Source organism: Benincasa hispida, chromosome 6 (genome assembly GCF_009727055.1).
Source record: "Benincasa hispida cultivar B227 chromosome 6, ASM972705v1, whole genome shotgun sequence".
Classification (NCBI taxonomy): Eukaryota; Viridiplantae; Streptophyta; class Magnoliopsida; order Cucurbitales; family Cucurbitaceae; genus Benincasa; species Benincasa hispida.
Genome location: NC_052354.1, coordinates 15,346,642 through 15,368,002, shown reverse-complemented (window position 1 = coordinate 15,368,002; position 21,361 = coordinate 15,346,642). Strand labels below are relative to the sequence as shown.

General features: G+C 38.4%; 1 long non-coding RNA gene across 2 annotated transcripts; it reads right to left on the bottom strand.

Annotated features, from left to right (window-relative positions):
- Positions 1 to 688: 688 nt before the first annotated feature.
- LOC120080218 lies at positions 689 to 20,844 on the bottom strand. 2 transcript variants are annotated; one of them, XR_005482444.1, is made up of 4 exons: positions 20,402 to 20,844; positions 20,235 to 20,304; positions 19,991 to 20,114; positions 689 to 1,369 (listed from the first exon to the last, which is right to left on the bottom strand). It is a non-coding gene; the product is annotated as an uncharacterized LOC120080218 (long non-coding RNA). The 2 variants fall into 2 exon arrangements; XR_005482443.1 differs by lacking the exon at positions 689 to 1,369 and having other exon boundaries at positions 19,495 to 20,114.
- Positions 20,845 to 21,361: the final 517 nt, after the last annotated feature.

Below are 21,361 nucleotides of genomic sequence, written 5' to 3'. Positions count from 1 at the left end.
TGAAGAAGTTCACAACTCACTCATGATTAAAGTCATGTCACCTACGGTCATCCTGGTGAAATGTAAGTCTCTACTATTAATAGCGTTATATAATAAGATTAATCATTTCATGGTCCGATCTTATACACACCCTTTTGTATAGAACTCCCCTACTCACATGTCTTTACATGAATGATTAGGATCAGATCATTTGTAGAACTTTACAACAATTGTAACATCTACAAAGCAGACCGTATTTGTAGTGTCACCAGGATAAGGTACCTAACCTTATCCATCTACTATAGATCATTTAAGTTATCACTTAAACATGATCTACCTATATGTCTCTATATACATGTTTAAGCTACAGAAGATAACCTTGGATGTTAGTTTATTGGTCTTGTGAGTTAATGCTACTAAATTTCGAATAAAACACCTAAGATTTTATTCAATAAATAAATTTTTTGTACTTTATAATTACAAACTACAAGACCCACGAGATTTAGGGCATCAACCCCAACAGCAATGACGTACATAGGCGTGAAGTAAGGCACGCGAGGGTTGTTGGACGCATAGGCATAGAAGGGTGTGTCTTTGCGACCATAGAGCACCTATAGAAAGGGCAGACAGTCTCTAGCTAGGAAAGAGTTAAGATAGCTAAGTAAAAGGGATGCAATGAACTCAATAATGATGCGATGAAAATATGCGATAATGTTAAGTTAAGTATTATGTTAAGCTCAAAAGGGAGCTAATGATATTAACCAAGGGACCTCTTTTTATTACAGGACAGACGTAAGCGAGAGAGACTTACGGACCCTTTGGATAAGTAGCTAAGATAGTGAGTGACAAGTTTTAATAAATGTTTTTCCAAAGATAGTTTTTATTATATTTTTATCGCATAGGCAGTTTACATGACGTTTTTATAATATGTTTATTGGGCACATGCTTTAAATGAATGTTGATCGCATGACCCATGTTTCAAATGAAAAAGTTGAAGAAAATCGGACACAAGGATTTCCATGAGCAACAGAAGGATCTTTCAAAATTTCAGTCGTATATGAACATCACAATTACAGTTACAAACAGAAACATACAGTTATGCATAAAACAGAAATTACAACATGTTTTACTACATGATCAAGGGAATGAATTAACAAACCTTTGAAGACTCATCTTTAAGTTCCTTGATCACGAACGCTTGATCACAACAACACAGCAACACACGAACTTTCGTCTAACACAACTGCTACACTGCACGATCACAGCGAATTCGAACTAAGCGATTACCAAGGTCACGGACACCCCGAACACCACGAACGACCTCCACAGAACCTTGACTATGTCGAGTTGAGTATGACACCACCAAGAAGGTTACCTCGGTATTCTTGGTCTGAGAATCCAGGTTGAAGCAGAAAACCGGAGGAAGAACAATCATGTAAACGATTGAGTAAGTGGAAGATGAAGCAGCCTATCGTATAGGTCGATGCCTAATCGTTTAACAAAAAATAAGCGATCGTCTAGCAAAAGGTTTGCGATCATCTAGCTCATCGTCTAGCTGAGGTCTATCGTGTAAGAACATTCCACGATCGTTTAGCTAACTTCAAGTTGTTGTTTAGTAAATCTGATTTACTTGACAACTATCTGTGAGTAATTTCCGAGAAAGGAAATCTCAAATCAACAACTTAGCAAAAAATTACTAAAATTAGGAAAATATTTTTCCTTTTATCTCACGGTTACCATGAAACCACCAATAACCTCATACTCAATTGGTTATTAGAGAAAAAGAGATAATTATCCAATAATTAATATTAATATAAATATAAATGATAACGAACTTATCGTAATATATTTATAACCTATAGTTTTAATATTTCATCTCATGAAACATACAAACCATAACTCTTTTTCTATTCCATGGCATTTAATGTAAATCTCATTTATATTAATCCTCCACTTGATGTATCTCATACACCATACCAATCATATCATATATAATCGAATTACCTCTTGTCAATTTGAACAATTTAAATCAACACCAAAAACTGATCCTCAGCTTGAATCCATTGAGCTACCAAGGGGACCTTATGGACTTGTAGCTCGAAGCTCCAATGGTAAATGAATAATTGACTAAACTCTTTAGTCAAGGGATCCACCATCCGTTAATTGCCAGGCACTCCACTAAAGACCAACAGCTGACTCTCCTTACTACAGATATATTATGTGTCCATTTTAACCAATCAACAATGTGACAACCCTTCACAGATCGTTCATGAGTACAACTCGGCCAATAACCATTATATCCCTATACTTACATCTAACTCCTTAAGTACCACTGAATCCTCTAATAAACATATTTCATAGTCCTACTATGACTGAGTTCTCTCTTCTAAAGAGAAGTTGTGGCCACTATGTTCAAGCCCCGGAATCAGCCCTTAAGGGAGCAATCTATCTACTTACCCCTGCTTCGGGGAAGGAGTGAAGTCTCAGGAATTCCCAAAACACTCAGAATTGAGATCGTGTCACTTTGTTCTTTTAGATGAGATGTAAGTCTCCAGTATCAACGATGTTATATACAGAGTCTAGTCATCTCGTGGTCCAGTCTTATACAAACTCTTTGTATAGGACACCCCCGCTCGCATGCCTCCACATGAATGGTCAGGATCTACCATCTTTAGTAGTTTACAACACTTGCAAACGTCTACAAAGATGGCAGTATCCGTGGTGTCACCAGGATCAGGTATCCCACCTTAATCCTTATACTATAAACCTATTTAGGTTATCACTTAAGGCATGATCCACTTGTATATCTCATATACATGCTTAAGTTTACATAAGATAACGATGAAGTTTTTTTTTTATTGGATATGAGTAAATGCCAGAATGAAATAACAATTATTTTATTCATAAAATCATATGTATAATTACAAAAAATGAGACTCCGGGAGAATTAGGATACCAATCCCAATAATCTCCCACTTGTCCTAATGCCTCAGGAGACTAATGTACAATACAAGAGAAAACATGTACAATACACAATAAACTAGGGCATACCCTAGTATCATCTCCAACTTGCCCTAGACAAGATGTCGCATGTACCGCAAACCTAGACTCTCCAGATGATCCTCGAACACTTTAGTCGTGAGAGCCTTTGTAAAGGGATCAACAATGTTGTGCTCCAACGTGATCTTCGTGACTATTACATCACCGCGATGCACTATCTCCATGATCAAATATTTTTGCTCGATATGCTTACCTCAACGATGACTCCGATGCTCTTTCAAATTTGCCACAGTCCCACTATTATCACAATAGAGAGTGATTGGCAAATCCATATTTGGAACAACTTCCAAATTTGAAAGGAATTTTTTAAGCCAAACAGCCTCCTTAGTTGCTTCACAAGCGGCTACGTATTTGGTTTTCATAGTAGAGTTTGCGTTCATCCTTGCTTAATGCTTCGCCACACTACAACCGCTCCATTCAGAGTGAACACTGACCCCAATGTTGATTTGCGAGAATCTCTATCGGTCTGAAAGTCAGAGCCCGTGTATACTGTAAGGATCATATCCTTATCTCCATACACGAGCATGTAGTCCCTCGTTCTCCGAAGATACTTAAGGATCATCTTGACCGCCATCTAGTGATCAAATCTTGGATTGGGCTGATACCGACTGACAATCCCTACTGGATAGGAAATGTCGGGTCTGGTACACAACATTGCATACATTAAGCTTACGACAGTTGAAACATAGGGAATCTATCTCATTTCCTCAACTTCTTGAGGTGTCTTAGGACATTGATCCTTAGACAAAATGATTCTATGCCTGAAGGGTAACAAACCCCTCTTGGAATCCTACATTTTGTATCTGATCAACATTTGATCGATGTACGATGCCTGAGACAAGGCTAATCTTTTATTTTTACGATCTCGAATGATCTGGATCCCTAGAACATACTGTGCCTCACCCAAATCTTTCATTTGGAACTGGGCAGCTAGCCATTTCTTAATGTCAGTCAGATACCCTACATCATTCCCAATGGGTAGGATATCATCCACATACAGTACCAGGAAAGCTACTAAGCTATTGATGATTTTCTTGTAGACACAAGGCTCATCAACGTTCTGATAAAAACGAAATGACTTGACTGCAGTGTCAAATTTAATGTTCTATTATCTAGATGCTTGTTTCAGCCCATAAATGGACCTATTAAGCTTGCAAACTTTTTGCTCTAGATCCGAAATTATGAACCCCTCTGGTTGAGTCATATAGATGGTCTCATCAAGATTACCATTAAGAAAGGCAATCTTGACGTCCATTTTCCATATTTCATAATCATAAAATGTGGCTATGGACAGGAGTATCTTAATAGACTTGAGCATGACAACAGGTGAGAAAGTTTCCTCATAGCCAACTCCTTCAACCTGGGTATAACCCTTTGCCACGAGTCGAGCTTTAAAGGTTTGCCTCTTTCCATCTACACCTATTTTTCGCTTATAGATCCACTTACACCCAATAGATCTTACCCCTTCAGGAAGATCAACAAGCTCCCAGATGTTATTGAAGTTTATAGACTCCATTTCCTGGTTCATGGCCTTAACCCATTCATCTTTGTCAACATCCTCCATTGCTTTCTTAAAAGACAATGGATCCTTGATCCCATCATTAGAAATGACATTTTGGGCTTCAGTCAAACCCATGTAGTGATCCGATGGGTTCATAACCCCCCTCCCCCCCACTACGTCGAGGCAGTCTCAACTCTTGAGCTGGTTGACTAGATGTACCGACCTCAAAAACTCTTGTTGATTTGTTAGTCTGTTCAACAACTCTTGTTGAACCCTCAGCAGTCTCAGTCTCATTAGAAATCTCACTCAAAACAAGCTTACTTGTGGCTTATGATCTCGGATGTGGTCTTCTTCCAAGAAGATAGCATTTGTAGAAACAAACACTTTATTCTAACTTGGATCATAGAAGTATCCACCTCTCGTTTCCTCAGGGTATCCTACAAAGAGGAAAACTTTCGAACACGGTTCCAACTTCTTTTGGTTAGTCACAAGCACATGTGCCGAGCAGTCCCAAATCCTGAAGTGGCGTAAACTACCTTGAAGACCTCTCCACAGCTCAAAAGGTATTTCAAAAATACTTTTCTAGGGAACGTTGTTCAGGATATAACATTCAGTCTCCAATGCAAAATCCCAAAACGAGTCTGGAAGATGAGCATAACTCATCATAGACCGAACCATTTCCAACAAGGTTCTATTTCTCTTTTCTGATACACCATTCTACTGAGGTGTACCTGGGGCCGACGAGAGTTAAGACGCAATCCCATGTTCTATCATATAGTTCTGGAATTTGAGGTTCATATACTCTCCACCACGATCAAATCTTAGTGTTTTTATCTTCCTGCCTAACAAGTTTTCAACTTCAGCCTTATACTCTTTGAACTTTTCAAGAGCTTCAAACTTACGTTGCATTATGTAGAGATACCTGTACCTTGAATAATCATCTATGAAAGAGATGAAATATTCATACCCACCTCAAGCTTTAACATTCATCGGACCAGAGGGTCTGAATGTACAAGCTCCAATGCTTCCTTGGCTCTATAACCTCTTCTAGTAAAAAATCGTTTGGTCATCTTGCCTTCGAGGCATGATTCACATACCGACAAGGAGTTTTCTTCTAAACTTTTTAGAAGACCACTTTTTACCAACTTCTCAATCCCATTGATGTTGATATGACCTAACCTTAGATGCCAAAGATGGGCATTTTCCTTAGGAGATACCTTTGGTCTTTTAGCTGTTATTGTCGTACTGAACGTTTCAGTATTAAATAAGGCTTTTATGACGAACAACCTTAGTACATATAAGTTACTTTCCATTGAACCATAACCAATCTCCATTCCATTCTTGAAAATAAACACTTTATTCTCAGAAAAGAAGACGGTATACCCTTGTTCAATGAGATAAGAAACCGAGATTAAGTTCATCTTAATAGAAGGAACTACGAAAACATTATCCAATAACAGATAATGTTTCTTGTCAATAAATATCTTCAGCCTGCCTACAGCAACAGCTGAAACAACCTCACCAGTGCCGACTCTAAGAGTCATCTCTCTCCGTGGCAACGTTTGCCAGGAACTAAATCCTTGGTAAGAGAAATTGACATAATTGGTAGCACCCAAATCAATGATCCAAGCAGAATCATCATTCTCTACCAGGAAATAAATCCTTGGTAAGAGAAATTGACATAATTGGTAGCACCCAAATCAAGGATCCAAGCAAAATCATCATTCTCTACCAAAAACGTCTCCAAGACCAAATAAATTAGATTTACTGTATTTCCTCCTCTTTTGGAGAATAGTGGGATCATTGTCAGAACAAATGACACTACTGGTTTCGTCATTCATCCCTTTGTGCTCGAAAAGTAAGAATTGACGTTCAAACAAATCTTGCAACGAGTCCATGATCTTGCGTGCAATGACCATGTTCTTAACTGACCAAAACATCAGGTATATTAGCCAAAATATGAAGTTGGGCCAATAAATTAGCCTTCATCCATACCTGCATTGCGAACACTTCGCGGTGCATTGAGGGTTGGGACTTGAGGACACTCCTCAACCATGACAAATTCGAGGTTGTTTGCCACGAAATATGTTTTACACGACTCTTTCCACTGTATGTAATCGGTCATATTAAAATCACTAAATGGAAATGCTAACGAGTTGCTGAAAAGAAAAACACATTGACCTATGTTAGGTTTTAATCAAATACCCGTTGTAAAACAAACAACTTCCAATGAGGTTTTAGCAAAACTAATATGAATCCCGTGTGACATCTACAGGGGATCAAATAAAGAAATGCACAAAATAACCTTATCCTTTTACAGGAGATCAAATAAAGAAACGCGCAAAATAACCATCCTATAGGGGGACACACCCAGGGTGCCACGAGGCTATGCGTAGTAACTTTATTCAATCCAACAAGGGAGATTGAGGGATATGTTGTTGCAATTCCTGCTCCCACTTACTATGAACACACTCTCCATCCACCTTGATATTGACCTACCCAAATACCATCGGTTAGGAGGACATGCCAAAGGTGCCTCGAGGCATAGGGTAGATCTCACGGTGTGGACTATGAGGAAGAAATGCGAGAGGTGAAAATGAAGCATCAAATGCCCCAAGTACCTCCCACTGAATGTTCTACCTAGGGGTTTATTAACCTAGACTATTCGACTACTGATAATGATCTAAGTCATTTTTTAAAAGTTTGCTCAAAAACAACTTTTGTCTTTGAAATTTAAAAAAAAAAAAAAAAAAAAAAATCAAATCCAAGTAGTCACATTAAACTCTTTAATGGATTGGCCTTGACTTGTATGCATAAATCAAATCTATCTAAATCATCTTTCCAGGTAGGTTCCCAGGTAGGGGTGTTCCGCTGCCGTCATCTTAAATACCCCAGCCTAGATAGAACCTGCCTTAGACAAAAGGTCTATTATAGATAGATTTGCTACGTATTAATCTTTTACTAATTATTTTAGTTCTAATTTCATTTTATAACCATTTATAAAATAAACAACTAAAACATTCATGCCACATAACGAAGTATTTATAACGCTTATAAATATTACGTTAAATAAATAAAACATATATAAATATAACCCTTATATTATATGATGCATGAGCATGCACTTATGTAAATTAAATCATGTTTCACTAAATCATTACACTTATAATAAAGAGAATATGCATGACCTAAGGTGGGATTTATCTATATGTGCAAACCATATGACAAAAAAACATACATCACATGTATAAAACCATGGATTAATGGACTGGGATGAATGATGACATGCAGAAATGCATATCATCTTAGGCCTTTTATTTAGAATTACGAGGGCTGTTAAGCAGAATATGCGAAAATTATGTTAGAAATTCATGAGAAACTGAGCTTGCGGCGTTCAACATTGAGAATTTCGGCTAAACCATTATTAGGCGTTATTATGCGTTCAATTGTCTATTTTTGTAGTTAACTCACTCAGGATTGAAGTCATGTTATCTATGGTCATCCTAGTGAAGTGAAGTTTCAGTCATGAACGGAGTTATATTACAAGACATTAACACTTCGAGATAAGGTCTTATACAAACTCTTTGTATAGGATGACTTCGCTCGCATGTCCACTACACGAATGATCAGGATCAGACCATTTGTGACAAGTTACAACATTTGTAACAATTCCACAATGCAGGCCGCATCCGTAGTGTTACCAGGATAAAGTTCCCTCCTATATCCATATACTACAGACTATTTTGGTTGTCATTTAAGACATGATCCACTTGTATGTCACTACATACATGCTTAAGTTACATAAAGACAACCAAGGATATTAAGTTTATTGGTTTGTGGTAAAAATTAAAAAAAATCTAAATGTGCAATGTCAAGAAGTGAAGTAAATATCATATATATTATTGATGCGTAGAATTATGATGCGATGGTGTGAGTATGCGATGATGTATGTTATGCGATGATCATGCAAGTTTTCGTAACAAAGCCCAAGTATATGCCTTCTTAGGTACCTGGTAAGACCAGGGTCGAACACAGGGTCTACTAGATAGATATGCGATAGACTCTTTGATTCTATTGCAGTAGTGAAAAAGAAGTGGATAGTGTTTTGATTTAGATTTTTCCTATGCGATGGAGTTGAACGCAGAGTGATGAAAGTGTAGAGTTACAATAAGTATGCGATGAAGGGGTTGAGAAGGGGTCTAGCTAACATTTCCCAAGATTGAGCACAAGTTATGCGATCATGCTATACACAAATATCAGTACTACATTTCTCAATGCAGAATGCCACAATTCCTATTTCTAGGACGCATGCGATGTATATGCGACACAGTTGATAGAACTTATTTCTAAGTTTCTACTCTTGCTTATGCGATCTAATCTGACTCTCTCAAGTCTAGATTCTATCTTTAGACTACTCTCTCAAGTATGTCCAAATGATGAATGACGCACACATAAAACAAGGTGACCGCATACCACCATTCTTATTTCTAGGGCGCATACGATGTGTAAATAGCAGATAGAACTTATATCTAAGTTTCTACTCTTGCTTATGCGATCTAATCCGACTCTCTCAAGCCTAGATTCTATCTTTAGATTACTCTCTCAAGTATGTCCAAGGTGAATGATGCATACAAAAGACAAGATGATCGCATAAAATGCATATCTTAAGTCATGCTAGCTAAGTACTTCTCAACCCATTCAGAAATTTAGCTACTCATGCATGGTGTGGAGAGATTGAACATAAATCGAAATGAAGTTTTCATTTTCTGCAAATAAAGTGTTGAATAAAAATTAACAAATGGATTTGAGAGATAACAAGCCCGATAAGCATGTCTTGCTTCCCGTGACCTTTTACACTACTCCTTATCACTTCAATTCTGTTCTAGTTGTGGATTCTTGCTCTCACAAGTGTTGGTCTTCTCTCCTTTGTATTGCTGTCCGACAGTCTCTCAATCTGTCTAGGAGCGATTTCTCTCTCCGCCTCATCTCCTTGCTCTCTCCGTCCTTTATGTATATGTATATGTATGTGCGTGTATGGATGAATGACTCTCTCACTGGTGGCATTCCGTATTTATAGATTTCATGGTGAAGCAACTTTTCTTACAAATGATTGCAATGATAGGCGGCATTAATTTCCCTACTCTGTTGCGCCTTTTAAAAGTCACCTAAAGTTCAATGTACTTGCTACAATGTGGATTTTAATGGCTTGTCAACTGAATTCGGAATCGACCATTATCAGCTTTACATCCCATCATGATTTATTATGTTGTCACCTTGATGTGAGGTCTTTATGTGATCACCTTTTTAAGAGATTTCTCACGATCGCATGACTTGCGATCACAACTTCAAGTGCGCTGTCGCATTGTGCCCTTGGATCGCAATTTCATGTGCGCCATCGCATTGTACCTGCACAAAATAGGTAAATTAATTGCTTTTATGGGATGAGCATTAGCGATCGCAATTCCTTTTAGTTTGACGCTTTCGGACATGATATTGCCTATTTTCCCATCGCTTTCTCTCATTGTTTTACTAATTTAAGTTGTAATAACTTGTATTTCTACCAGTTATATTCAATTATACATCACAAATGTTCGTACAAAGTTGTTTACAAACTACAGGACACGAGATTTTAGGGTATAAACCCCAACAATCTCCCACTTGTCCTAAAACGAAGTGGGGAGTACAAGTAAACAGGTACAAAACAATAAACTAGCGCATAAAAATCCAGTGCAACAAAATCTCCCACTTTCCCTAGTCCAACTGCGAGTGGTCCCGTAGATCCATGCTCTGAAGGTAACCCTCAAACACTGTAGCCGTGAGAGCCTTCGTAAACGGATCAGCAATGTTTTTCTCCGAGGCGATCTTCGTGATGATTACGTCTCCTCGATGCACTATCTTTTGGTTCAGATGATAATACTTCCGCTCTATGTGTTTGCAGATGACTCCTGAGCTCTTTGGAGTTCGCCACAGCACCACTATTGTCACAATAGAGAATGATGGGTCTAGACGTATCTGGAACAACTTCCAGCTCTGTCAAGAACTTTCTGAGCCAGACGGCCTCTTTAGTAGCTTTGCAAGCCGCTACATACTCGACCTTCATCGTGAAGTCGGCAATGCACCCTTGCTTAGTGCTCCGTCACACTACAGCTTCTTCATTAAGAGTAAATACTGACCCTAAAGTGGACTTTCGAGAGTCCTTATCAGTCCAAAAGTCAGAATCCGTGTATTTAGGAAGGATCAAATCCCTAGACCCATACACGAGCATGTAGTCCCTCGTTCTCCGAAGATACTTGAGGATGTTCTTAACTGTGGTCCAGTGACCCTAGCCTGGGTTAGACTAATACCTACTGACTATTCCTACAACATAACAGATATCCAGCGTAGTGCAGAGCATCGTATACATTAAACTGCCAACGACAAATGCATATGGGACCCATTTCATGTCTACAACCTCTTGAGGCGTCTTAGGACACATGTCCTTAGACAAAGTGACTCCATGCCTGAATGGTAGTAGGCCCCTTTTGGAGTTCTGCATCGAGTATTTGAGCAAGATTTTGTCAATATACGATGCATGAGATAGCGCTAGCACTTTGTTCTTATGATCCCGAAAGATCTGTATACCTAGAACAAACTGAGCCTCTCCCAAATCTTTCATTTGGAATTGGGTCTCTAGCTAGTTCTTAACTGCAGTCAGTAGACCTACATCATTCCCAATGAATAGTATATCGTCTATATACAATACTAAGAAAGCTACTAAATCGTTGACTATTCTTTTATAAACACAAAGTTCATCAACATTTTGATCAAAGCCATACGATTTGATCGCTGCATCAAACCAAATATTCCAAGATCAAGACACCTGCTTCAGCCCATAAATGTACTGATTCAATTTTCAAACTTTTTGCTCTTGACCTTGGGCAATGAATCCTTCAGGTTGCACCATGTAAATGGTCTCCTCAAGATTGCCATTCAGAAAAGTCGACTTGACGTCCATTTACCAAATCTCATAATTATAATAAGCTGCAATGGACAGGAGGATGCAGATCGACTTTAACATGGAAATAGGTGAGAAAGTCTCCTCATAGTTGATTCCTTCCACCTGGGTATAACCCTTTTGCTACAAGTCGAGCCTTGAAAGTTTGCACCTTCCCATCAGCACTCTATTTGCGCTTGTAGATCCATTTACAACCTATAGGTCTTACCCCATCAGGCTGATCTACAAGATCACATACCGAGTTGAAGTACATCGACTCCATCTCGAGATTCATGGCTTTGACCCATTCATCCCGGTCAACATTCTCCATTGCCTTTTTATAGAACAATGGATCCTCAACGTCGCCATCTATCACCATAGCTACAATTTCCATGAAACCCAGATACCGATCAGACGGGTTCTTAACCCTCCCATTGCGTCGAGGTTCCCCCAACTCTTGAGGTGGAACACAATGTCCATGCATCTCATGCTTAACACACCGTGAGCTATTTATGCATCTCAAAGTGATCTTTCAACACACTCATCCGTTATTAGAACAGAAGAGACGCCATTCCATTTCCCTTTTAACCGTCCAATGAATGTGATCTCATCATATTTATAACATATTAATCAATATCATATATTAATTATAGTATTTTTCCTCCACTAGATATAAATCATATTTATATCCAATTTCTTCCAAATTAATGTATCTCATACACAAAATTAATTATATTATATATAATTAACTAGTTCAATTATATTATATATAATCGAACTCTCTCTTGTCAATTTGAACATTTCAAACTGACCCAAAACTTGACTCTCAACTTGTATCTAAGCTATCAAGGGGACCTTATGAATCTAAGGCTTGAAACTCCAACGGTACGTGAATAGCTGACTAAACTCTTTAGTCACGATATCTGCCAGACATTCCACTAAAGACTGACAGTCGAACTCTTCTTGCCATAGATATATTTCTATGTCCATTAGATATAACCAATCATCAATACGATGACCCTTCACAGATGCTCGTAATTACAGCGGGCCAATTTATCGTTTTGCCCCTATAATTACATCTTCCTCCTTAAGTACCACTGATCCCTCTAGTGAATAATACAACATAGTCCTACTATATGTGAACACCTCTCGAGCCATGAGAAGGTGTGTGGCACCACATTGTTCAAGCCCCGGGATCAGCCCTTAAGAGAGCAATCTATCTACTTACCCTTACTTTGGGGAAGGAGCGAACTCCATCTTGTGATGCTGAGTTCCCAACTCCCAAATCAGACGAATCCCTAAAATGGTAGGTTTGAGTCGGCACTCTAGCCACTCGCACCCATGCAAATCAAAGGACCGCCCTCAATGGCAAGAGTTCCGAACTCACTCAGGATTGAGGTCATGTTACCTATGGTCATCATCCTAGTGAAGTGAAGTCTCAGTCATGAACAGAGTTATATGACAAGACATTAACATTTCGAGGTCAGGTCTTATATAAACTCTTTGTATAGGACGCCCCCGCTCGCATGTCCACTACACGAATGATCAGGATTAAACCATCTATGGCAAGTCACAACATTTGTAACAATTTCACAAAGCGGGCCACGTCCGTAGTGTTACCAGGATAAGGTTTCCCCCCTATATCCATATAATACAGACTATTTTGGTTGTCATTTAAGACATGATTCACTTGTATGTCACTACATACATGCTTAAGTTACATAAAGACAACCAGGGATATTAAATTTATTGGTTTGTGGTAAAAAGAAAAAAGAAATCTAAATGTGCAAAGTCAAGAAGTGAAGTAAATATCATATATATTATACATCACAAATGTTCGTACAAAGTTGTTTATAAACTACACGACACGATACTTTAGGGCACAAACAACATCCAATAAGGTTTTAGCAAAACTAATATGAACTCTGTGTGACATCTAGTTTCGCAATGACGCTTCAAAGTTTTAGGACAAAAGTCGCCGAAGGGAGGTCAATTATCCCTCTTCTGAATTAAGAAGTTCTCAAGCAGTCATTAATACCAGAACAACTCTTGTTCCTATAACGACTAGCCATCATTTAGTTGGTCAAGAGATCATTAACTTACTTAATAATCTCCCGTAAGTGTGACCCGCCATTTTAGGTTCTAGAGATCCGCCCCATGCCGCCAATCTGAAGGGAAAAAATCCAATTAGGGCAAAACCTAAAGTGACCCTATCCATTTTTGGAGTTCATCTTGATAGTGACTAATTACACAAAACCCATCCGAAGGGGGACCCCCAAGGCACCACGAGGGAGTACAGAATGATCTCACGGTGTGAACCAATGATAGAGACCGTAGGACGTGTTGACACACACCCTTCACCCACTTACTATAAACCCTCTCTCGTCCACCTTGATATTGACTCATGCAAACACTATCCGAACGGGGATGCTCCCATGGCACCACGAGGCCAAGCATGAATCTCACGGTGTGAACATTCAGGGAGAAACGTGAGTGGAATCATAAACATATGATACATCTCTTCCTCCCACTGAGTATTTTATAACCTATGGTTTAGTTTACTTAGAAAAAATAGGGCTAAGGATTTTAACTAAGTGACTTTTAGGTTTGCCCAAGAGTAACTTTTACCTTGGATAGTTAAACAACTTTTGATCATCATCCATTAAACTCTTTAACGGAGTCTTTGACCAAATTGTCGCATGTTTGTAGAAAATCTATCTAATTCACCTTCCCAGGTAGGTTCCCAGACAGGAGTGTTCCGTTTCCGTCAGCTTAAGAACCTCAGCCTACATAGAACCCGCCTTAGACAAAAGGTCCCGTATAGATAGATTTAAAACAAATTTAATCTTTTGTGTCAATCAATTTAATCCTATTAAATCGATTTTAAAAGATTAATCTAGGTTACTAAACTCTTTAGAACCATTTGAACTTAGGTCTATCTGAATCTAATTTTAAAACCCTTTAAATAAAAAACTTGAGTTCACCCTAGGTCTGCATGCAACTCTTTCTTATCGATTTTAGTTCTAATTTCCTTTATAACGCTTATAAACGAAAACAACCAAAACCATAATGTAAAGCTAACACATGCAAGGCATTCATAATGATTATAAAACAGCCTAAGTGTCATGCTCAATGTATTGTTCATTCATTGCTACTTCTTTATATAATACTCATACAAAGCAACAATGAAACAAGCACAACAGCATACAAAATATAACTCTTATATTTCATGATGCATGTGCATACTTTCATGTAATTTCTTCATGCTATATTATAACACTTATAATACATGATGCATGATTGATTGCACAACCTAAGGTGGGTTTTTAAACTATATGTCAAACATTTTCCCATAAATATACCATACATCACATGTACAATAAACAAATGTTGATGAATCGGGTAAAATTGCCTCAAATCCACAAAAGTACAAACTAACTATTACAAAATTAAGGAGTCTCCGATTCAAGTAGGTGAACCGGGTCTTGAACCATTCGGGTGAAGCAACGCGTCTCCAACTATCGTGCACTAAACACCTCGTAATTGTCTACACGAAAAAACAAATGCTTTGCTCTATCATTTACCAACGCTCCCAAAGTTAAACGATCGTCTAGCGTGCGCCTTCTACTAAACGATAAGCATCAAATGCTCCCACTACGATTGTCTACCTCCAGCGTCTACGCGATCGGACATAAACGCTACGCGATAGAGTAAATGATTTACCTCATCGTTTAGCATAAATCCCAACGATCGTTTAGTAAATACTACACGATCGTATAGAAAAATCTACACGATCGCTTAGATAAATCCCAACGATCATTTACTTGAGGCTACACGATACAACCAACTCTTGGTCTTCTTCCTTGTTGAGAACCTCATCTCCATGCTTCAAAAATTCATCACGAACGACTTAATTAACTCAAACTCTTTGAATTACAGACTCGATTGCATGTTAATTATGCCCAAAAACACAGGGGCCCTTACAAATTAACATTTTGTAATTGAAGAAAGCTTTAAACAAAGGCAATTAAACCCGTAACCATCCATCAACTCCATCCACACAAGCATTTAACAATTAAACATAAATGTAGAAAACCCACCAAGACTGTAAAAGAAGTTCAAAAATGAATTGAAATTTGGAATATCAAAACAACCTATCTTTGATACCAATTGAAGGAAATCAGACATAGGATTTTCATGAGTACCAGAAGGACCTTTCCAAATTTCAATCGTATATGAACATCACAATTATAGTCACAAAAGGAAACATATGATTATGCATAAAACAGAAATTACAGTATGCTTTACTACCTGATCAAGGGAAAGAATTAGCAAATCTTTGAAGACTCATCTTCAAGTTCCTTGATCACAACAACACAGCAACACACGAACGTTCGTCCAACATGACCACTACACTGTACAATCACAGCAAATTCGAACTAAGCGATCGCCAAGGTCACGGAACACCCCGAACACCACAAACGGCCTCCACAGAACCTTGACTGTGTCGAGTTGAGTATGACACCACCAAGAAGGTTACCTCGATATTCTCGGTGTGAGAATCCAAAGGGTGGGCTCTGTGTGAACTTGGTTTGAGGCAGAAAATTGGAAGAAGAACAATCGTGTAAACGATTGAGCAAGTGGGAGATGAAGCAACTTATCGTATAGGTCGATGCCCAATCGTTTAACAAAAGATAAGCGACCGTCTAGAAAAAGCTATGCGACCGTCTAGATGAGTGTCTATCGTGTAAGAACACTCCACGATCATTTAGCTAACTCCAAGCTGTCGTTTAGTAAATCTGATTTACTTGATAACTATCTTGAGTAATTTCCGAGATAGGAAATCTCAAACCAACAACTTAGCAAATGATTACTAAAATTAGGAAAATATTTTTCCTTTTATCTCACAGTTACCATGAAATCACCAATAATCTCCCACTCAATTGGTTATTAGAGAAAAAGAGAGAATTATCCAATAATTAATATTAATATAAATATAAATGATAATTAACTTACCATAACATATTTATAACCTATAGTTTTAACATTTCATCTCATGAAACGTACAAACCATAGCTCTTTTTCTATTCCATGGCATTTAATGTAAATCTCATTTACATTAATCCTCCACTTGATGTATCTCATACACCATATCGATCATATCATATATAATCGAATTACCTCTTGTCAATTTGAACAATTCAAATCAACACCAAGAACTGATCCTCAGCTTGAATCCATTGAGCTACCAAGGGGACCTTATGGACTTGTAGCTCGAAGCTCCAATGGTAAATGAATAATTGACTAAACTCTTTAGTCAAGGGATCCACCATCCATTAACTGTCAGGCACTCCATTAAAGACCGACACCTGACTCTCCTTACTACAGATATAGTATGTGTCCATCTTAACCAATCAACAGTATGACAATTCTTCATAGATCGCTCGTAAGTACAGCTCGGCCAATAACCATTATGCCCCTGTAGTTACATCTAACTCCTTAAGTACCACTGAATCCTCTAATGAACATAAATCATAGTCCTACTATGACTGAGTCCTCTCGTCCAAAGAGGCGTAGGTTTTAAGGTCAAAAGCATGAACTATACCTCATAATCCGCTTCTCAAGCCTTGAACGAACCTTTCTGTCCTCGCTGCCTTGGTGGTTACCAACTCAAGGGAAAAGTGGGACAATTTATCAAATTCCTGCTCATATTCCTCTATTGACATAACTTTCTATTTCAAATTCAAGAACTCTGTCTGCTTGTTATACCGGGTGTTAGCCGAAAAATACTTTTCATAAAAACGCTCCTTGAATTGCTCCCAGGTTGCAAGTTTCCCACCAGTATCAATCATTTTCTCTGCTGAACGCCACCAGATTTCTGCATTGCCAGTCAACATGAAAACTGTGCATTGGAGCTTGTGCTCTTCCGGGCACCTCATAAAACGAAAAATTGTCTCGATAGATGATAACCACATCTCTGCTTTGGTGGGGTTCCCCAACGATCCATCAAAGAAGCGAGGGTCAAACTTCCTGAAATCCCTCAGATGTTTAGCCTCAAGAGACAGGCCCTGCATATCTCTATCCTGCGGTTGGGTCTGGTGTAACTACTCACGTGGCACTGGTTCCTCCTGAGCCTGGTTCTAGGCAGTCTGTCCTACCATCGTTTTACGATCAACTCCTGCAGTTTTTCCATTAGGGATGATGCAACAGCTTCACTAATTTTGGCTTCCATTGCCTTCTCATCGACTTGGGTCATAGGTGGATTTGGAGCTGTCGGAACAGTCTGGCTACTCTCAGCTCCTGCACCCCTCCTCTAACAGTCTTTCTTGTTCTAGATTTATGTGTCATGTCCTGTCATAAACTCAAAAATCAGCTCTCTACCTCAAGGGCTTTCTCAGAAAACATGTTACCGAAACATTACATCACTAATCTCATATATGTACTGAAAACTTTCATTAGTACGAAATACCTGGCGATGACGAGGAATTTGTTACTGGGCCACATGGATTACCTAGACTTACGTAGTAAGTCAGTCTACAGAACCCAAAACATGGGCTCTGATACCAACTGTAACGACCCGACTCCCTAGGACTCAAGTTAGGGTGTTACTAAATACATGCATGCATGGAACTTAAAACGACACCTTTTTATGGTGAAATAAATGCTAAATAAATAAGGAAAGTTCAAAAGCCCTTTCATTAAATTCAAATATTAAAAACAACAATAGGGTACCCATAAATCATAAATGATAATAAATAAGTCTAAAAACAATTCTTAATAGTAAGTTTTCAAAATCTCAAAACCGAAAGTTAAAAAAAACATGAAACGAAATCTAAAATCTCATGGGTGGAAGAATAAAATTGGTCCCAGTGGCTTTGATCATGGATTTCGCTTGTCAATCGCCAGGTCAGTCTCTCTGCCTTTATTCTGAAATAACAACAAAGAAAGAATGAGTATAAAATACTCAGTAAGTAACCCCACTACTGGGGTCAAGCTAGGCATCTATGTCCTCTAGATGCCTACCTCTGGTGGAACATATAAAACTGCTCTAGTCCTCCTGGGACACATACATACATGAAAAACTCATTTCTATCCTACTGTAGTTAAGTATGCCCATTATCCCTAGTAAGTCCGTAAGACCCACAACCGCTGGTGAATCCCGAAGGAAACAAAATCTCTAGTGAATCCCAAAGGAAACACAATCTCTTACGTACGCATGGTTATGCATACACCACTTGCATATACACATAACCCACTTAATGTGTACCTCTTTCGTACATGGTTATGTATACACCTCTTTCGTATACACATACCCCACTGAATGTGTACCTCTTTTGTACACTTGGTTAAGTATAACACCTCTTTCGCATACATATAACCCATTGAGTGTGTACCTCTTTCGTACACCTGGTTATGTATACACCTCTTTCGTATACACAAAATCCACTGATTGTGTACCTCTTTTGTACACCTGGTTATGTATACACCTCTTTCGTATACACATAACCCACTGAGTGTGTACCTCTTTCGTACACCTGGTTATGTATACACCTCTTTCGTATACACATAACCCACTGAGTGTGTACCTCTTGGTTATGTATACACCTCTTTCGTATACACATAACCCACTGAGTGTGTACCTCTTTCGTACACTTGGTTATGTATACACCTCTTTCATATACACAAAACCCACTGAGTGTGTACCTCTTTCGTACACCCCAGATTCTCTCTATGAATGTAGGGATGCATACCTCTTTCGTACATATAGTTATGTATACGCCTCTTTCGTATACACATAACCCATTGAGCGTGCACTTTTAACGTACACCCCAGTACCCTCTAGGTATGTATCACTTTCATACACACCAGCCCTAGTACATCTCTTTCATGTACTAGCGCCCTTGGACATGCATCACTTTCATGCAGTCATATAGTCTGGAAAGGAAAAGAGATTGCATCTAACTTCATATTACATATAACATTCACATAATCATGAGTCCTCTAAAATCTCCTCATCAATGTCATATTAATTAACCTCAACATACGTGATTAATCTAGTGTTAATGGATCTTCTCTAGTACATCACTTTCTTGCACTAAACTATGTAAACAATCAAGTATTCGAGATTTCATAATGTATAGTACGGTCTACACATTCTCATAATAAATCACATAACTATATGAATCAGTAAATGTCGAATCCTCATCTAACGTTAAGACATTTCAGTAGGAGTGCCACTTAACTTATATTTAAGGGTCATGCTCAATCATCCTTTTAATATAACTCATAAAATTCTAAACCATGCTTATACGTTAAAATGCTTTAGACATATTCTTACATGCTTATATATCTTTTCTAAACAGTCCATTAATCTCAGAACAGTTAAAATTATCCTTGTAACTAGTATTAAAATTCTCAAAATAAATCATAAATTTGTCGCCTGGCACAAAGGCGATTCCATTAGTAAGATTACTTACCTTTACTCGCAAACTCTAGAAACTAGCAAGCTCAACCTCTTCCTTGCTCAACGAAACTGAAAGCCCACAGGATCAAACTTAAATCAGCCAAAACAAAGATACCAGGAAACCTCAAGATCCAAACCTAACACCCAGCATCATGGCAAATTATTTTAGGCCGTAGTCCATGGTTCGGTCACACTTAAATCGAGAAATTTATAAACATATAGCTTGCTTAACAACCCACATAAGTTTAGAGCCTTACCCTTCACCAAGATTCGTCGACTACCCCTTTAATCGACTGGACGAACACTTCAACAACCTAAAATTTCGCCCTACATCCAAAACATGACGAGTACCAACAAATCAAGGCCAAACCCTAGTGACTATTCAAAATCCTCGAGAAATCCCATCAACACAATTTACACTTACCCTTAATCCAAGATTCTGACAAAGACTAAATTGGACCCGACGCGGCAGGGACGACGGTGACTGGCAATGGTGCGACGGACGTGCGGCTGGAGCGGCGGACGTGCGGCTAGAGTGGAGGACGCACAGTTGGAGGGGATTTGGATGAGCGGCTCGGCTGGACAAAGGCTCACGGCGGTCGTTCGACGTCTGATCCAGGTGCATTCGACTTCAGGGCTCAGGTGGCTCACAAACGGCAGCTGAAGAGCTTCTCGTTGCTCGCGAACGGAACAATTGGCTGAAAGGGGCGACGCGACGAACGAGCGGCGTGGTCTAATTGGTGGGATCTGGTCGGCCGAAACCCACGAACGACGAGCGGTGCGACTGGAGAGTAGATCGGCGGCTGGGCGGTTAGTGGCACGTGGGGGTGGGGTTTTCAGGCGGCGTGAGGAAGAAGAGAAAGGGATTTTTGGTTTTTTTTTTTAAATAAAATATAATAATAATAACTACTTAAAAGGAAATATAAAAAACTTTTATTTTATTCTTTTCCCTATTCTACTTTATTTTATTAACTTCCTTTCCTTCCAAAATAAAATTAATTCCTGTCATAAATTTCTAAGTGAATAATTTCAACGTCAATCCATTAAATTCCCGCAATTACGCTTAAGCCCAAAAATTCCCAAAATACTCTCAATTAATAAAAATTACTGAAATTACATAAATAATGAAAATTCGGGATGTTACACCTTTTATAACCTATTTCTTATCATATTTTAAGTTGAGGGGCTATATAATAAAAATGCCATTTTTAACACACGAGTACCTTCAATTTTACATCTAGTTTTAAACACACTCATTTAATGACAAAGTCTCAACTAATAATAAAATAAAATTAGTGTTTTTTTAATAAAGATAAAAACTATCTTCAATCTTTTTTCTTTTTTTTTTTATAAAATCTATTTTCCTTTGAATATTGTTTTGTAT